At 41.5% G+C, this 17,516-nt stretch overlaps 1 protein-coding gene across 3 annotated transcripts in view; it reads left to right on the forward strand.

Annotated features, from left to right (window-relative positions):
* The first annotated feature begins 6,290 nt into the window (after window positions 1–6,290).
* MOB3C (MOB kinase activator 3C) overlaps window positions 6,291–17,516 on the forward strand; it is a 43,697-nt gene continuing 32,471 nt past the window's right edge. The window contains exon 1 of one of the 3 annotated variants that reach the window (XM_048496361.1): window positions 6,291–6,314. The gene's annotated coding sequence lies outside the window, so the exon portion shown is untranslated. Of the gene's footprint in view, window positions 6,315–8,907; window positions 9,132–9,369; window positions 9,651–17,516 lie in introns of those variants that run through there. The other 2 variants (XM_048496358.1, XM_048496359.1) reach the window with 2 other exon arrangements.

Consider the following 17,516-nt stretch of genomic DNA (forward strand, 5'->3'; position numbering starts at 1 on the left):
TAATTGAACAACTGGTTGTTTATAAGAACCATTTTAACAACCGGTTCTGCTGACATGGTGCAAACCTGCTGAATCCCACCACTGGTGGGGATCCAAGACAAACAGCCTGATTGCTGTTGCTTTGCAAGGTAAGAATTTTTTAAAAAGAAAACACAGCACTCTCCTCACTGTTTAGTCTCTTTGTGTGTGTGTGGTGGTGGGGGGGGTCATGTGGGGTTCTGTATATGTGGCTGACCAGAGGGTGGCTGCAGGGTCAGGGAGCGTTTGCAGACTGGCTGCTTTACAAAGCAAGATGTATTTTTTAAGGAAAAGAAGCAGTATTCTTCTTGCTGTGTGGCCCAGAGATGGGGGGAGCCAAAGGAAAGAGCCCCGTCACCACTGCTTTGCAAGGCAAGATTTTTAAAAAAGGTAAAGCAGCAGCACTCAGCTCACTGTTGTTTGAATTTGCAGTATACCTAATACCAAGAAAGAGGTGTGTATTCATAAGTGTGTGTGGGGGGGGGGGGGGGGGGCATTCAGGATGTCAACAGGGTAGCAGCTCAAAAAGGTTGCAGAATCACAGGTCTAAAATGCTTTTTCCCCACAGTGTGGGCTGAAGGTCACTTATGCACCAAACATAAGCAACACTGCTTATGCACCAAACATAAGCAACACTTCAACTAACAACAGCTTGAAATCACATACATCACCCACAAGCAGCTACATAAAATCATCCATACAAAAGGAAAACACTTTACATGGTCCCCTGAACAACAAAGGCGAAGAAGAAGCTCCTACATTGAGGCTACCACAGAAGAGCTTTGGAAAGAGCCACTTTTTGGAGGGACAGACAATGAAATAAGGCTTCTGTGAAGAGCAAAGCTGCTACACAAGAGCTTTTTCAGGGAGAGGCAGGCCTTCATGTATGTGGCTCCCAGGCCATGAGCCCAGAGACAATTTGGTAGCCAATGCCAGTATTCTGAGTCAGATGTAATATGACAGAAATACTGGCTTGGATCTAGTAGTGTTTCCAAGAGTGCAAAAATTTCTGGCCAAAGAAGAAGAAGAGTTGGATTTATATCCCCCTTTCTCTCCTGTAAGGAAACTCAAAAGGACTTACAAACTCCTTTCCCTTCCCCCCTCACAACAAACACCCTGTGAGGTAGGTGGGACTGAGCTCAGAAGAACTGTGACTAGCCCAAGGTCACCCAGCTGGCATGTGTTCGAGTGCACAGACTAATCTGAATTCCCCAGATAAGCCTCCACTGCTCAAGCGGCAGAGCGGGGAATCAAACCCGGTTCATAAGAACATAAGAACAAGCCAGCTGGATCAGACCAGAGTCCATCTAGTCCAGCTCTCTGGACCAGGTGCCCTTGGGAGCTCACATGCAGGATGTGAAAGCAATGGCCTTTTGCGGCTGTTGCTCCCGAGCACCTGGACTGCTAAGGCATTTGCAATCTCAGATCAAAGAGGATCAAGATTGGTAGCCATAAATCGACTTCTCCATAAATCTGTCCAAGCCCCTTTTAAAACTATCCAGGTTAGTGGCCATCACCACCTCTTGTGGCAGCATATTCCAAACACCAATCACACGTTGCGTGAAGAAGTGTTTCCTTTTATTAGTCCTAATTCTTCCCCCCAGAATTTTCAATGTATGCCCCCTGGTTCTAGTATTGTGAGAAAGAGAGAAAAATTTCTCTCTGTCAACATTTTCTACCCCATGCATAATTTTATAGACTTCAATCATATCCCCCCTCAGACGTCTTCTCTCCAAACTAAAGAGTCCCAAACGCTGCAGCCTCTCCTCATAAGGAAGGTGCTCCAGTCCCTCAATCATCCTCGTTGCCCTTCTCTGCACTTTTTCTATCTCTTCAATATCCTTTTTGAGATGTGGTGACCAGAACTGAACACAGTACTCCAAGTGCGGTCGCACCACAGCTTTATATAAGGGCATGACAATCCTTGCAGTTTTATTCTCAATTCCTTTCCTAATTATCCCCAGCATAGAGTTTGCCTTTTTCACAGCTGCCATGCATTGAGTTGACATTCCCATGGAACTATCAACTAAGACGCCCAAATCCCTTTCCTGGTCTGTGACTGATAGCACTGACCCCTGTAGCGTGTATGTGAAGTTTGGATTTTTTGCCCCTATGTGCATCACTTTACATTTTGCTACATTGAACTGCATTTGCCATTTCTTAGCCCACTCACCTAATTTATCAAGGTCCTCTTGGAGTTCTTTGCAATCCTTTACGGTTCTCACCACACTACATAATTTGGTATAATCTGCAAACCTGGCCACCACGCTACCCACCCCTACTTCCAGGTCATTTATGAATAGGTTAAAGAGCACTGGTCCCGAAACGGGTCCTTGGGGGACACCACTCCCTACATCTCTCCATTGTGAGAACTTCCCATTTACACCTACTCTTTGCTTCCTGTTTCTCAACCAGTTTTTAATCCATAGGAGGACTTCCCCTCTTATTCCTTGGTTGCTGAGTTTTCTCAATAGTCTTTGGTGAGGAACTTTGTCAAAAGCCTTTTGGAAATCCAAGTAGACAATGTCCACTGGTTCCCCCTTATCCACATGCCTGTTTACACTCTCAAAGAACTCTAGTAAGTTGGTAAGACAGGATTTGCCTCTGCAAAAGCCATGCTGACTCTTTCTCAGCAGGTCTTGCTTTTCTACATGTTTAATAATTTTATCTTTAATGATAGATTCTACTAATTTGCCAGGAACAGATGTCAAACTGACTGGCCTGTAATTTCCCGGGTCCCCCCTAGATCCTTTCTTAAAGATTGATGTGACATTGACCATCTTCCAGTCTTCAGGGATGGAGGCTGATTTCAGGGATAAGTTGCATATTAAAGTGAGAAAATCAGCAATTTCATGCTTGAGCTCTTTAAGAACTCTTGGGTGAATGCAATCTGGGCCAGGGGATTTGGTAGCATTTAGTTTATCAAAGGCTGCCAGAACTTCTTCCTTGTCTACCACTATCTTCACTAGTTCCTCGGATTCGCCTCCTAAGAAGCTTGGTTCAGGTGCAGGAATTTTCCTCACCTCCTCTTGGGTGAAGACAGATGCAAAGAATTCATTCAGCTTCTCTGCAATCTCCCTGTCATCTTTTAGCACACCCTTTGTTCCTTTGTCATCTAATGGGCCTACCGCTTCCCTTGCTGGCTTCCTACTTTTCATATACTTGAAGAACTATTTGTTGCTGGTCTTGATGTTTGCAGCCATGCGTTCCTCATAATCCTTTTTTGCCTCCCTTACAGCTAGCTTGCTTCTCTTTTGCCACCATTTCTGTTCCCTCTCATATTCTTCATCAGTCAAACTGGACTTCCATTTTTTGAAAGACATTTTCTTTTTTCTGATAATTTCCTCAACCTCTCTTGTTAACCATGGTGGCTTTCTTTTGGACTGGGTGCTGCCTTTCCTCCAGATTAGAGTAAACCTGCTGTTAACACTATGCCACTGCTGCTCCTCTGGAGTATGACTTTCTTGCTTCCCCTTAGTACTTTAGCCCCAAATGCACCCTTTTGTATAACAATTCTTGGATATCTTCAGTAAATCTCAAGACTCCCTTTCATTTCAAACTGCAGGTAAAATTCTGAGTAATTTAGGTACCATAGAATGCTTAGAGAGAAACTGTTTTGTTTCTAATTTCAGAAGTAATTTCCATTACTGCATCAATTATTGTACTGAACTTCAGCATTTTCTTTAAAAAAAATTAAATCCAGTAGTATTTTCCTTATAAAGAAAAAGAAGTTTAAATATGGAATTCTCATTCATCTGGCTTGAAGTGCCAGATATAACTTCTGCCATTTTACTCCAAGTCTTTTACTGTTTTCCACTTAATTATTAAATAGTAGCTTACCCCCAGTTAAGGGTTCCCAACCTCCAGGTGGGGCCTGGAAACCTCATGGAATTACAACTGATCCCCAAACTATATAGATCAGTTCCCCTTGAGAAAATGGCTGCTCTGGAGGGTGGAGTCTATGGTATTATACCCTACTGAGAGTCTTCCTATCCCCAAACCCCATCACCCCTCCCCCCGGCTCTATTCTACCCTCAAATCTCCAGGGATTTTGCAGTCTGTAACGTAAGTAGAAGGCTGATTTTTTGGGCTGGCCCAAGATCACCGAGCAGGCTTCATGTGGAGTAGAGGGGAAATGAAACTGGTTCTCTAAATTACAGTCTGTCAGTCTTAGCCACTTAACAACATTAGGCTCTCTCCCTAAAGGAGTTCCTAACCAATATACAGTGGGAAAGGGTTGGCAGATGACCAGGCCAATCCTGTGGAGAAGCTAAGAAAAAGTAAATGGGTAAACAGGACACAAAGGATCAGTCTTGAGAAGCAGAATAGAAGGTCATACTCCATTGGTCCTGAAGAGGAAAGATCCAATGATTTTGTGTCAGGGTTAATGGAGACTGCTCATGAGGGTAACCAACCCCCCACCCCATGGATGTGTGGACTTGTAATGCCCTTCTCATGTACCTGAATTTACTTAAGTGCCAATCAAGAAGGTCTGCTTATTTTGTGATTATTTTGGTGCAAAAGTATGATCTGGGCTGGCATTGATCTAAAACAGGGCAACCTAATTGCACATTTGGTAAACTTTGCTTTGAATGGTGCATCTTTGGGTCTGGGGTCCTACTGGTGCAAATTTAAAATTTGGATTGTGGGCTTAACTTATTCCTGGTTTTCTTAGCAATCTATTCACAAATATCTGGATCATTTTGGGCATGGGTCTTCTCCACATCTAAGCCATATAGGCCCTTAGATATAAGAATCAATATAGGAATTATTAGAGGGGCAATACAGATCTTTCAGCACAGAGAAGACATACAACCATGTATCTAGCCCATGACTATAGTGACTGTTGAATTCGGGACCAATTAAAAGTCCTGGGTAGTTTCCAAAGGTATCCATACAAAAATCACATCATGGTAATCTAATCTGAATGTGATCAGTGTTGAAGCAGCGGATGCTCTCGGTTCATAATGTGCATTGAACAGGCAGAGTCAATAAGCCAAGTCCCAGCTTTGTCTCTGTCACTGCATGTAACCCAAAATGCAGATGATGAAGAGGCAGAGTCCCTCTTACCAGAACCCTTCTTCCATACCTGATTGGGCTTACGCCGATCCAACACCTTCACACACGCTCTTGCCAGGTGTTCAGGAGCTCCACATCTGTAACAACACCTGGTTGCACAAGCAGCTGGCAAGACAGAAGAACTTTCAAGAGTAGATTCCTTCTGCGGCACAGCAACACTCCTCTGGAACTCCCTCTGACGCTCGCTATCCAGCAGCTTTGAGGTGACGTAGTCCAGGGTTAAGGCGGCGTCTGCTACCGTCTGAAGGCTGTTCACCAACGACTCCCACGACTCGTCCAGGGACGAAATCAAAAGATAAGCTTTATGTGAATCATCGTAATGAAGACCACGATCAGCCAACTCAGAGAATAAAGTTCTCATTTTCTGCAAATGCTCAGAAACAGAGTCACCCTTATGTAATCTGAGATGATGCAGTTGTCTTGTCAATAAGACTTTGATCCCGACAGACTCACATTGATAGACGTCTCTGAGTATTCCCCAGCATTCTGCAGCAGAAACAGCGTTCTTGATGTACAGCTGCTGGGAGCTTTCCACAGCAAGGATGATGGACGCTCTCGCCTTTTCTTCAGCCCTTATCTGTACAGCTGTGGGCTGTGCAGGGAGGGGATTTTCCACAAAAGTCCATAAATCTTCATGCAGAAGATAAGCCTTCATCTTCAAGCACCAGGTCACATAATTATGCTCTGTTAGCCGCTCAAAAGGCAAGCCAGCAAAAGACGCAGCCATGGTGCAGCCGTAAACTGTATTTATTTCATTGTGTGCTTGTCCACTAGGAATCTGTTGGGTGGGTTGGAACTAAACCCAAGATTAAATATGTAGTTATCAGCATGTTTTGACAGAGCTAAAGAGAAATATTGCTCCTTAATTTTAGCTCCAAAGATATTCAGAATAGATACACAGATTCTTTGATAGAATTAAGAAACTTCAGTGACTCTGTGCTTGTTTGCAGTCCTCTGGGGATCTATCCCTAAAAGGCCAGATACATTTTGCAGGAAGGAACAGGTCTCAAGGGAACTACAAACTAGCCAAGTGAGTTTTTCAACACTCCTGTCCCTGCAAACTCATTATTAATAGAACGGAAATGTAGTTTGGAATCATAGACCTTCCTTCTTTCCCTTCCTCTTTCAGCCTCCTCTAAAACTGCTTGTCTGCATCTCAGAGGTCAGCCTACTTACTGTGCTGGAATGCAAGGGGGAACTTTGAGGACCTTTGACTGGTAGGTGGATAGCTTCTGTTCTCTTCTGGTCTTTATGGTTTGTGAGGTAACTCAAGGCAAACAACCAAGGTTCAGCTTGATTATAATGAGCAAAATGAAGCAAAATTATATCAGTCCTCTTTCTAATCCATATTGCTCTGCAAGTGTCAGGAGGTGGCAAACCCTTCTTGGTTATAATACAGTATTTGCAAGGGAAGGTAGAAAAAATAACTTATTCAGACATGCAATATTTCTGGCTTTAGTGAGAAAATAATCAGCAACAAGACGAGAAACTTGCTTTTTTCGTTTGATTTTTTAAAACAACAGGATTTGCCTATCTACTTATATGATCTGGTGGTTTCTTTAAATATATCATTTCCCTACCTTGAGTGTATTGAATGCTAGATATGAGACATGCATTTCATCATATAATAATGAGGCAAATATCTGGATATTTATACTACTACAAAATAAAGCATAAATCCAGTGGCAAAGACTAGCAGCATTTATCCAACACGAATTTCCTCAAGACAGAACTCACTTCTTTAGATGCAATGAAAATTAAGAAAATCATATACTTCATACTTATTCAGAAAATTATGAAAGGGGAAAGGGAAGGGGAACAGTTCAACAAAGAAACTTCTGGTGTCATAAATCTGGTGTGATTCTATATCTCAGCAGCTTAGCTTGTTATGCATAATGGATGACAAGAGAGGTTGGAGGTTCTGTACTCTCTCTCATGCAGGGAACTCAAGAATTAATTAATCCTAATGGGTTCAGTAACTCTGCATAGGATTGCACTGCAAGATGCATATGGAAGCCACTCTTTCATTCAATGGACATTCACACAATCTTCATGCACAGCAGAATAAGAAGTTTTAGGCACATATTCTCCTGTACACAAGCAGGGAAATGGTCTTGTGTAAAGTGATCTCTGTAGTGTACTCTTTTGTGTATTTACTCTGTAATAAGGCTTATTAAGTGTAATGATGCTAACTCCCAAGGGAGAGCACTTATTAATCAGGCCTCTGAACAATGTGCCTTGGTTTCATCTCTTCTTAACCACTGATTATTTCTATATGTTAATTTAAATGTATCCAAATTTAAAATATCCTTTTGAATAGCATTGAAGCCCTGCTTTGTGGAAAAAGTAGTAAAATTATATAAACAGACAACCTACCTTGGTACAATTTAGAGCCAGAGAGATGACTCCCTGGTTGTATTTGTTCTTACTGTATTTTTATATATTTGCATTGTAGTAAGCCTCCTCATGCATATTTTATGAAGATGCTGCTAAGACATAATTTAAATTGATAAAGTTAAAATTTCTACTGTGTCTTCAAGGAGATTGTTTGGAGCTTTCCAAAGGCCAAAAATGTCCCTGATATAGAAAAAGGATAAAATCAGGTCAATTTTAGCCTATCCGTTCCGGTCTGTTTTTTTTTTTTTTTTAAGAACATCATCTTTTAAGAACTATAACACTGTTATGAAGCTTGCTCCTCTGCTCTTGGTAACAATGAAAACTGCTTTTGTATCCTACACTGTTTATAGTCCAAACACAAACTATTGTGTTGACACAGGGCATCTGGATTTTGACAAAAGGGTGACAAGATTATTTCCCCTTGTTTGAACTGAAATTTAGGATAATCTGTGGGTGCAAACATGAGACATAATCCTTGATGGAAAATTCTTTAACACTATTTGCACTTCTATTCCGGATTCCTTTCTTTTACTCTAACTTCACACATGCTTTATGGACTGTGAAGAAACAGACTCATAAGCCCTTCCCTGTTCCTTCTGTTTGGAACCCATGAAGGTCAGAGCAAGCCTGTGTTCACCCCAACCCCTCACCCCTCTGGGATGGCTGCCATTGGTGGATGCCATTATAAAAATTGTTTATGCCTAGTTCTGTCCTCATCCACACATGCAAATCACTAGCATTCTGCAGCAGTCATGAGATACTGAAATGCATGTATAAAACAGTAGGATTTAACATTTACCTTCACATTCAACTATCTGCAAACTTCAAGGAGCTTCCACCTGAAACTCACGGACCTTCTGTACCTCGGGTCCACAGACCCTTAAGGGACAGCACAGTGGCCAGAGTCTGAAATCTGAACTCAGAGGGTGGAACTGGCAAAAGTCATTGCTTCCTTTTCCACAAATGGAAATACTATTTCATCAGAAGAACAGCATGACTAGATAGGATTTCATGCATGGAAGAATGCAGAGCCTTATGTTGGATAAAAGGCAACAGAGCCTTATGTTGGATAAAATTTAATTTTGCCTCTTTTTTGGCCAGCATTAACGACATGTACACATCTGCATAAATAGCAGGAGAGAGGTTCAAAACCACTTTCAGTGTTGTCTGAATCTACCCTAAAACAATTAATGTATCTCCAACCCAGATTATTCCTACGTTATAAGTGACATAGTATGTACATTCCCCGCAACCCTGTGTTTGCTGTACTGCCTTGTTGTGTTCCCAGTTATTTTAATAGACCTGTTTATGTGTCTGTCCCTTTTAATCTCGAGCCAGCTAAAACAAAACAAGACAAAACTTGAGATTGTTGTCTTTGTGTGAGAGAGAGTTTGCCCCCCCCCCTCCCCAACAGTGAGGAGGCGTAGCCGGGGGAGGGTGAAAGAAAGATTTGGCTCTTTACTGCAAGGACAGCTGCAGACCTTCAGACTCGATCAGGATGTGACATCAGTGAAAACTTCAGCAAAGGCTTTGTTATTCACCGGCTGTTTGGAGGAAACTGAATGGATCGCTGTCTTTGGCCTTCTGAGCCACAGCAGAGGGAACGAGTTTTCTTTGGATCGGCTGTGGCGTGAAGGGTGAGTATTTTTCTTTCACAAAGAAGTGTGTGATCCAGAGCGCGACAAAACTCTAGCCAAGCTCCTATTAGTTTGTCTCTTCGCTTGGACGTTCTTTGAAGGTAGATTTACTCGCATTTGCAGCCACGCGGACCTATTAAAGGAATCCGCGGATCCAGATTTCGGAACTTTTCCACCCAGTATGCTGCCAGCAACAGAACTGCTGATGGGAACCCCCACCCCCTTCTACTGGTGGGGCGGGGCGTGGCGGCTGAGGGCAAGTATAGGAAGACGACTGGGTTGTGGGAGAATGGTTACAAACATTTGCAATGGCCAAAGCGGCCTGTAGCCAGTTATTAGTGATGCAAGGAGAGCTATTTTCCGGAGCAGAAAATGCCCGCAGCAGTTCAAGTTCCTAAACTCTCTTTGGGGATTGTCAGTGTTGGATGACTGCCAGTTGCCACTTGGCAGGAACACCAAGGAAACGGCGCTCACAATGGCCAGTAATCCCTTGTAGACAGACTGAATCATCACATAATTGTATGTACTGAAAACTGGTTCCAGTAAGTTTGAGAAAATAGCTTAGCTAAATTAACCGTGTGTGTGTGTAGACAGAATGAGAGGGTGACAGGTGGTTCTCATAGCTTTAATGTTACTTGTATTGGCACTTCTCTTTGAACCTTTCTAAATGTGCCAGACATTAGTTGCAGCCTGCTTTTTGGTACTAGTGCTGACTGAACTTCTGTTTTATTTGACTATGATAGACTGTCACTGCTACTCCTTTGCTACAAATCCTATGATTGACAGGAGTGCTTCTGGCTATGTGTAGAGAAATTAATGCTAATCCTTAGCTTCACTTCACACATCTCCTAGTCCAGCTATCTGTAGAAATTAAATATTGTTCAGTCTGTAAAGCATGAATCCCTCTACTCATAGAGACCATGGAGTAGGTTCAGGCTGTTATGTGAAATAATGCTCCGCTGTTTCAACAGAACCACCAAGAAATTGTTAATAGGTTGCTGCTTAGACCAGGATGTATTTTAGTTTTTTGTAATAAACTATTGAAAGCTTATTAATCTTTTTTCAGCTTCAAAGTTTACTAAAGTTGATATCTACTCTGTTTGGATCAGGGTCTAATAAAGGCCTTGAGAGTTGTAAATACTATGCCTTGTGGAGGTAGGGAGAGAAGTATGTATTGTCGAAGGCTTTCACGGCCGGAATCACTGGGGTGCTGTGTTGTTTCCGGGCTGTATGGCCGTGTTCTAGCAACATTCTCTCCTGACGTTTTGCCTGCATCTGTGGCTGGCATCTCCAGAGCACATAATAATTTCCAAAAAGATTTCACATGCCCTGGAACACATTTCACAGAGCATGAAAGCACAGTTATTAGTCATTTCTATAGTACTTCTTTAAATATATGATAGGTTGGGAAACTGCCTGGTGAAAAAAAGTCCTATCTTTTTAGAAAAGGATTAAGTAGATGTTATTTACTAAGTGGTATTATTTACCAGTGTTCCATGGAAAGTTTTAGCTGCCTATTTCTACACAGTAAATTTTTGAAACAGGGACAGGACATTTTTATCCAGATCCTTGGGCAACCCTGTTACCCAATGTGGTTTATATCTGTTGTTTTTTCTTCCCCTCTTTGACTCTGTGAAGTAAACTTGGATGGGAAGTGAATATGAATATGGCTCTTCCATTTTCAGACCCAAAGCTGCGTCCACTAGAAGTATGAACTGGCATGATATCTGTATTTTTAAAATAATTTTAATGGTATTTTAGAGTTGTTATAAATCTGCAGTGGATTGTTTGTGTATTTATTCTCAAGCAAGGGTTGGACTGAGATTGTCACATTCCATGAAAGCTGATGCTTTTGTTTCTTCTAGAACCCTAAATAAAGGGTCCATTAGTTCTGTTATCAGAAATAGCTATGTCTGTGGAACACATCTTTTTCACAAAGATCTCAAAGTCAACTTATCAATAACATTAACTGCCGTGATAATAGCAATGTAGGACAGCAAAAAGATTTCTGGGAATCTCCATGTTGGGCTGATCTTTGTTTGATTATAGAATATATAAAAATTGCCTTGGGTTCCCAACAGGCTTAATCTCTTGTAGTCCTTTATTCTACTTTTTCAAAACTTCCCATCAGACAGTCATAACTGCCTTTGTATATTCTAAAGTTGTCATGCAGTAGCCAAATATCTTCTCCTCCTCCTGTCCTTTCCCCTGACAGCCTTTTCTTGCAACAAGCTTTCGAATTTTCCACAGCATTTAGATCAGTGATTCCCAACCAGGGTTCCGTGGTACCCCGGGGTGCCGTGAGCATGTCCCAGGGGTACTGCGGCAACGCTATTGGCCCCCCTCACTTTTGTGGTGTGTCCTGCTGGCAACAGCAAGGATATGGCGCTGGCCCAGGGGACAGGGTCTGGTGCAAGGTCAGCAGCCACTCCCCACCCACCCCACCCCTGTGCTTCCCTTCACCCTGGGAGGGGAAGGTGGGGGGAGGATGGCAGGGGTACCGTGAGATATGAAGAGAGAGGTCAAGGGTACCGTGACGTCGAAAAGGTTGGAAAACACTGATTTAGATAGTGGGAATTAGTGAATTCTGGAAACTAAATGCTTGAGAGTGAATTCTACTCTCAGATGGCAGTTTGACGAAATGAAGTATAAAAAGCATTTGGAAGACAGAGCATTCTTAAAGGATGCAGTCAAGATAATAACATTCTCTAATCTTTTAAAATAATGAATAAAAAGTAAGACTTGAATGAAATCTCCCCTCAGTTCATTTCTCCCAAATGATCATCTTTGGATCTTAAAGATCCTTTTCTGATCTGCTGCTACTAAAACACATAAACCAACATTATAGCTAAGTAGTTGTGTATCTGTGCAAGAACTGAAATAAGTATAGTTTTCTTTTATCAGATATTGTTCAATTTCACATCTTTTTAAATATTCAGATTTATTCTTTGAAATCCTAACAAAATTAACTTAATTACAAAATACTGTAAATTGATCTATTGCATGTTGATCCTATTCCTCCCTCAAGAGCTCAGGAAAGCATACATGATTCTTGCCATATTATTTTCACAACAACCCTGTGTGGTTGGTTAGATGGTGACTTACCCAAGATTACCCAGGTGGAAGATGGCTTATTATTTTTGTTTATTGTCCACTTTTCTCGCTTGGACTCAAGGCAGATTATGTTCAATTTAACAAAACTTTTCAGTACATCGAGTGAATTGCAAGGCATAGTATTTGAAATTAACAGCAAAGATTCATAGTAAGACAAAATGATGCAGTTGGACTGAAGATGTTCAACAGGGGGAAAATAACAGCGCAGGTAAACATATCTGTTTAGGTAAAACGATTAATGTAAGGAAAAAAATTCTTCTAAAAATTGTCCTTCTATCTAGCTGATCTATTACACTCCACAACAATGTCTTCCTTAACAATTCTGCTTTGCACAGTTTGGGAAACATTAGACGTTCAGAGTCTTCCTAATAGCCCCTGACAAACCATCCCATAATGTGGGAGACACCACAGATAATGACCATGAAAAAGTCTTCTGAGCAAAGTCTTCACCTTCAGAAGACTTTGCTCAGGTGAGCAGAGCTGACACAGTGAAACGTAGTAGGAAAGGTGGTATAGGGGTCCAGTGCCATTAAGGATGATGGCTAGCATCCTAAACTGAACCTTGTAACTGAACTAAGAGAATTGTGTACAGAGTCCACTTAGCGCCTAATTGGAGCTGGGCTGTGGTGTCTGCACCAACTGCAGTTTCTGAGTTGGCTAGACCAATGTGGAATGTGTTACAGTAGTCTACAATTGAGTTATGTAGTTACATTGTTAAAGGGAGGAAAGATGTGGCAGCCACAACTTTTGAGAACTGGCTGTGTTATTATTGGTTTCAGTGGGTAGCCATATTGGTCCATAGCAGAACAGTTAGATTTGGTGTTCCCTCTGAGAGGTGACCAGCCACTGACACCTTTGCCAGTTCAGCTACCCCTTGATAACTGCATCTGCACCCTAAGAAGCTAATGGCAATCTGAAGGCATTCCTGGGATAACCTCCCTGACATGCGGGAGCTACCAAAGAGCCCCAGTGGTGCTGAATTGCTTCAGTGCATCTTCCTCAAAATTACAGGCAATGGCTGTTTTGCCAAGGTACCTACATAGTTGAGGCTGATGCACCTAAAATTTTGCCATCTCAGGTGGTTGCCTAAGTCGTCTCTGGGCTGGCTCCATGTGGAATACACTATATCAGTGATGGCGAACCTTTTCGAGGCTGAGTGCCCAACTGCAACCCAAAACCCACTTATTTATTGCAAAGTGCCAACACGGCTGTTTAACCTGAACACTGAGGTTTTCGTTTAGAAAAAACGGTTGGCTCCAAGGTGCGCGTTACTCAGGAGTAAGCTTGGTGGTAGTCGGCGGCTTTGCTTTGAAACAACCGTGCAACTCTTCCAATGGGTGAATCACAACCCTAGGAGGGTTTACTCAGAAGCAAGCCCCATTGCCAGCAACTGAGCTTACTCCCAGGTAAAGGATCGCGCTTTAGTTCTTCGCATGAACTCAGTGGGGTTTAACAGCATTTAACAGGGTTACCTACACTGCTTCCCCAAAACTAGGTCTTAGGTTTAATGCTAATTGAGCCCAGCCTCCCAGGCCAGCCTAGATGTGTGGGGAGGGGCACTCTGTTTGTGCGTGCCCACAGAGAGGGCTCTGAGTGCCACCTCTGGCATCTGTGCCATAGGTTCGCCACCACTGCACTATATCATAAAATGATTGAAATAATGTCAGATATGCCTAATTTCACATATCTGTTCATCTGTTCTATTTTTTTGCAGAGTCTAAGAATTTTATGATGAGGACAGGAAATATATTTCACAGCGTGACCGAGAAAGCACTAAGGAAGTAGGCAGTTATAGTGCCAAGAGGAGGCCCTGGGGCTGGATGTCTTTGGGGAAGAACTATATGCTTTGGAAAGGAAGAGGAAGTGAATCACAGGCTTCCATTGCTCTGTGCAGCTATCGAGACAGGTCTCTTGGTAGTTAGAGATTGTAAGCATGCCCTAGTGTCTTCCTGTTTCTAGCCTTTATTGGCAGGTGGTTGCCATATCCTTCTATTCATTTCTAGTTTCAGCAGTGGGGCAGGCTTTTTATGTGTCTAAACTACAATGAATACATTGGTGCTGCTCCAGGGTTCAGTCTGTAAGGTAAACAAGCATAACTGTATAGTACTGATTTAGGCTGAATAGGAAAGGTGGGGTAGAAACATTTTAAATAAATAGAATTCATTTAGTTACAGTAATTTAAAAGGAGATTAGAATACACTTTGAGGTCTTCTTAGCTATATTGCTTCACAAACTTATTTATTGATTTGTGAATGTTTTCATTCCTTGTTTTAACCTTTACACTTTTGAAGATTATTTTGTTTTCCACATTTAAAAATGATTTGGATCCGGCCTCATAAGTCTTTTCTACCGTGGTAACTTAATTACATTTCAATCAGAGTCACCCAGAATAACCAAACAGTGGTTAGCTTTGGGGCTCATTCTGTTCTATTTCTCAAACATTTTAAATAAATTTACCTCAAAAATGAGGTAAATTTTAAATAAATTTTAATAAATTTTTAAATAAATTTTTAAAATAATTTTAAATAAATTTTAAATAAATTTTAATAAATTTTAAATAAATTTACCTCAAAAATGAGGTAAATGCTTTAAGATGATTACTGGATGGTAAGCTTGATGAGGAATTTATTCCAGATTTGCATCTACTAGCTGACAACCATGCTGTTTGTGTGCTTCATGATCGAATATGCTAAACAGATTAACAACCCCATGATTTTTTAAAGGTACCCTTAGAATGAATTCACAGCTAATTCCCTCCCCATGTAGTACTGCCATCTTGTGTGGTACTTAATCTACTGCAGGGTGTTGAACTCATTTGTTAAGAGGGCCAGATATAATGAGACTTGGTTGGGACTTTGGAATGGGGGGCATGTGTGTGTGGCTGCCTCAGCTGGCGAGTCCTTTGCAGGCTCCCTAGTTCTCTCAAGCTGAGGTAACTAACACTCTAATTACTACAATACATTAGTAATTCCAGGTGTGTGTGTGAGTCTGCCTCAGTTTGAAAGGGCTTAGCAGACAGGCAAGCCAGCTGAGACCAGATCAGAGCAACGTGGGGGTGCGGTGCTAATGTTTCAAAAGCAGCATGTGGTAATAAGTTCATGTGCTGCTCCAAATGAGAGGACTGAATTTTGAGATGAAAATAAATTATATTCCTACAGGCCTCATTGTTCAAGTTTTAAAAACTTTTGGCGTTGGTTTGTTTGTTTCCCCTCTAAAATATATATCCATTATCTGACAGAAGGAGAAAAGATCAAAAGAACTCCACCTAAACATCAGGAAAAACTTCCTGACTATCAGGGCTGTTCGACAGTGGAATTCACTACCTCGGAATGTTGTGGAGTCTCCTTCTTTGGAGGTTTTTAAACAGAGGCTGGATGGCCATCTGTCAGGAGTGCTTTGATTATGTATTCCTGCATTGCAGGGGGTTGGACCTGATGGCCCTTGGGGTCTCTTCCAACTTTCTGATTCTATGAATAATTTTCAGTGACAGTAAATAAACTTTAGAAGGAGGTACTGTGATGATATAATCATAAGAGTATGATGAAGGCACTAAAATGAAAGTTTTATATTTCTGCCTTTATAATTTGTGCCTCCTTGAGATCTTTAGGTGTTTCTTTTAGTTACAAGGTTGAAGGTTTATTATAACCTGCCAAAGTTTTATTTATTGCAGTAAAATATAAAAAAAGAGATTCCAGTCCCTTCAAAGAATTCACATTTGGATGATACTACTACTACTACTACTACTACTACTACTACTTAATTAATTAATTAAATTTAGTATACCGCCCTATCCCCGAAGGGCTCAATTACAAGCACAGAACATTGACTATTTGCCTCAGACATTCTGGGATGACTTTTCCCAGTATATACATAACACAAATCCCAGACTATGATGATATTTTATTGGAGGCGGGAAGATACTTATTTATGGGGAGATGGAGATTTGAAGAGGTGTAAATATTCCTTGTCTTCGAGAACAGAAAGATAGGCATCCTTTCATAGGGAGAGCTGCTTTTGGACATGAACATTAAAGTTCTACGTCTCATGTTTGCTGGCCACAACGAAGACAATGGATAGGAAGCAGTGTAAGGGGAAAAATATATCTGTAACAAAAAGGACTACAGGTTTTTTTTAAAAAAATAAATATATGGTGAGTCCAAAAGAACTCGAATATCCATAGTGCAGTAACATTTTAAAAACTGGAAGTTGACACATTGCTGTAAAGTGCAAACTAGCTCTCCAATGGTGGTGGGAAAATGGCAGCCATAGGGAAGGGGAGTTGGTATCGATATGAGCAGGATCTGCAAAAATGCATACCTTCCCACCACATTGTCTACAAACATGTTTTAATTGCTACGATGGTCATAAATTAACTTTGGGAAAGATCACAGCAAATTGAAGGAAAGCACAGCAATCAGATGTTTATGTGCCAAAGTAATGTGAATGCTTAAAAAAAACTTATAAAGAAACTCTGCTCTTATTTGCACTTCAAACTAGAGCAAAGCACCCATATGAAAGCAACCTACAAGCATATATACACATGGAATAGCTGTCAAGGGCTCCCCATGTGAAAAGTCACAGGTCTTTCTTTCAATTTATGCATTACTGGCAACCAGGAAAACAACATGCCCAGGTAAGAAGTAGACTTCAAGACAGATGTGCCTTGAGAGGAAATATGAAATTTATACATATGGCTGGCTGTTCTTGTGTATGGTTGCATTTGTTGTAACTCAAGAAGGGAATTGTATGCTGAAAAATGTGCATTGAGGGCAACCAAAATGACTAAGACGTTGGAGCAACTTCCCTATCAGCAGGTGCTAAGGATAGAAAAAATGTAGGGTAGTAATTAGAGTGTTGGACAAGTTAAGCATAAGCATTTTATTGTCATTGTGCACGCACAACGAAATTTACAGCAGCATTCCTCGATGCACACAATTTCAGACTCATACATCATCATCCTCCACCCATCCCTACACAGCCCCAAATACATCAATATGAAGCAGCGGAGTTTAGCATAGCCACAGCTCTAGAGTAGAAGCTGTCTCTAAGCCTCTTTGTCCTAGTTCTGAGGGCCCTGTATCGTCTGCCAGATGGTAGCAGTTTAAAAAGAGAGTGTGCTGGATGAGACGGGTCCCTCAGAATATTTTGGGCTTTATTTAGGCTTCGGGCATTATAGATTTCTTCCAAGGAGGGGAGAGGGCAGCCGATAATCCTTTGTGCAGTGGTGATCACCCTTTGGAGCGCCTTCCTATTCGCCACTGTGCAACTGGA

This window comes from Sphaerodactylus townsendi, linkage group LG05 (genome assembly GCF_021028975.2).
Source record: "Sphaerodactylus townsendi isolate TG3544 linkage group LG05, MPM_Stown_v2.3, whole genome shotgun sequence".
NCBI classification, from domain to species: domain Eukaryota; kingdom Metazoa; phylum Chordata; class Lepidosauria; order Squamata; family Sphaerodactylidae; genus Sphaerodactylus; species Sphaerodactylus townsendi.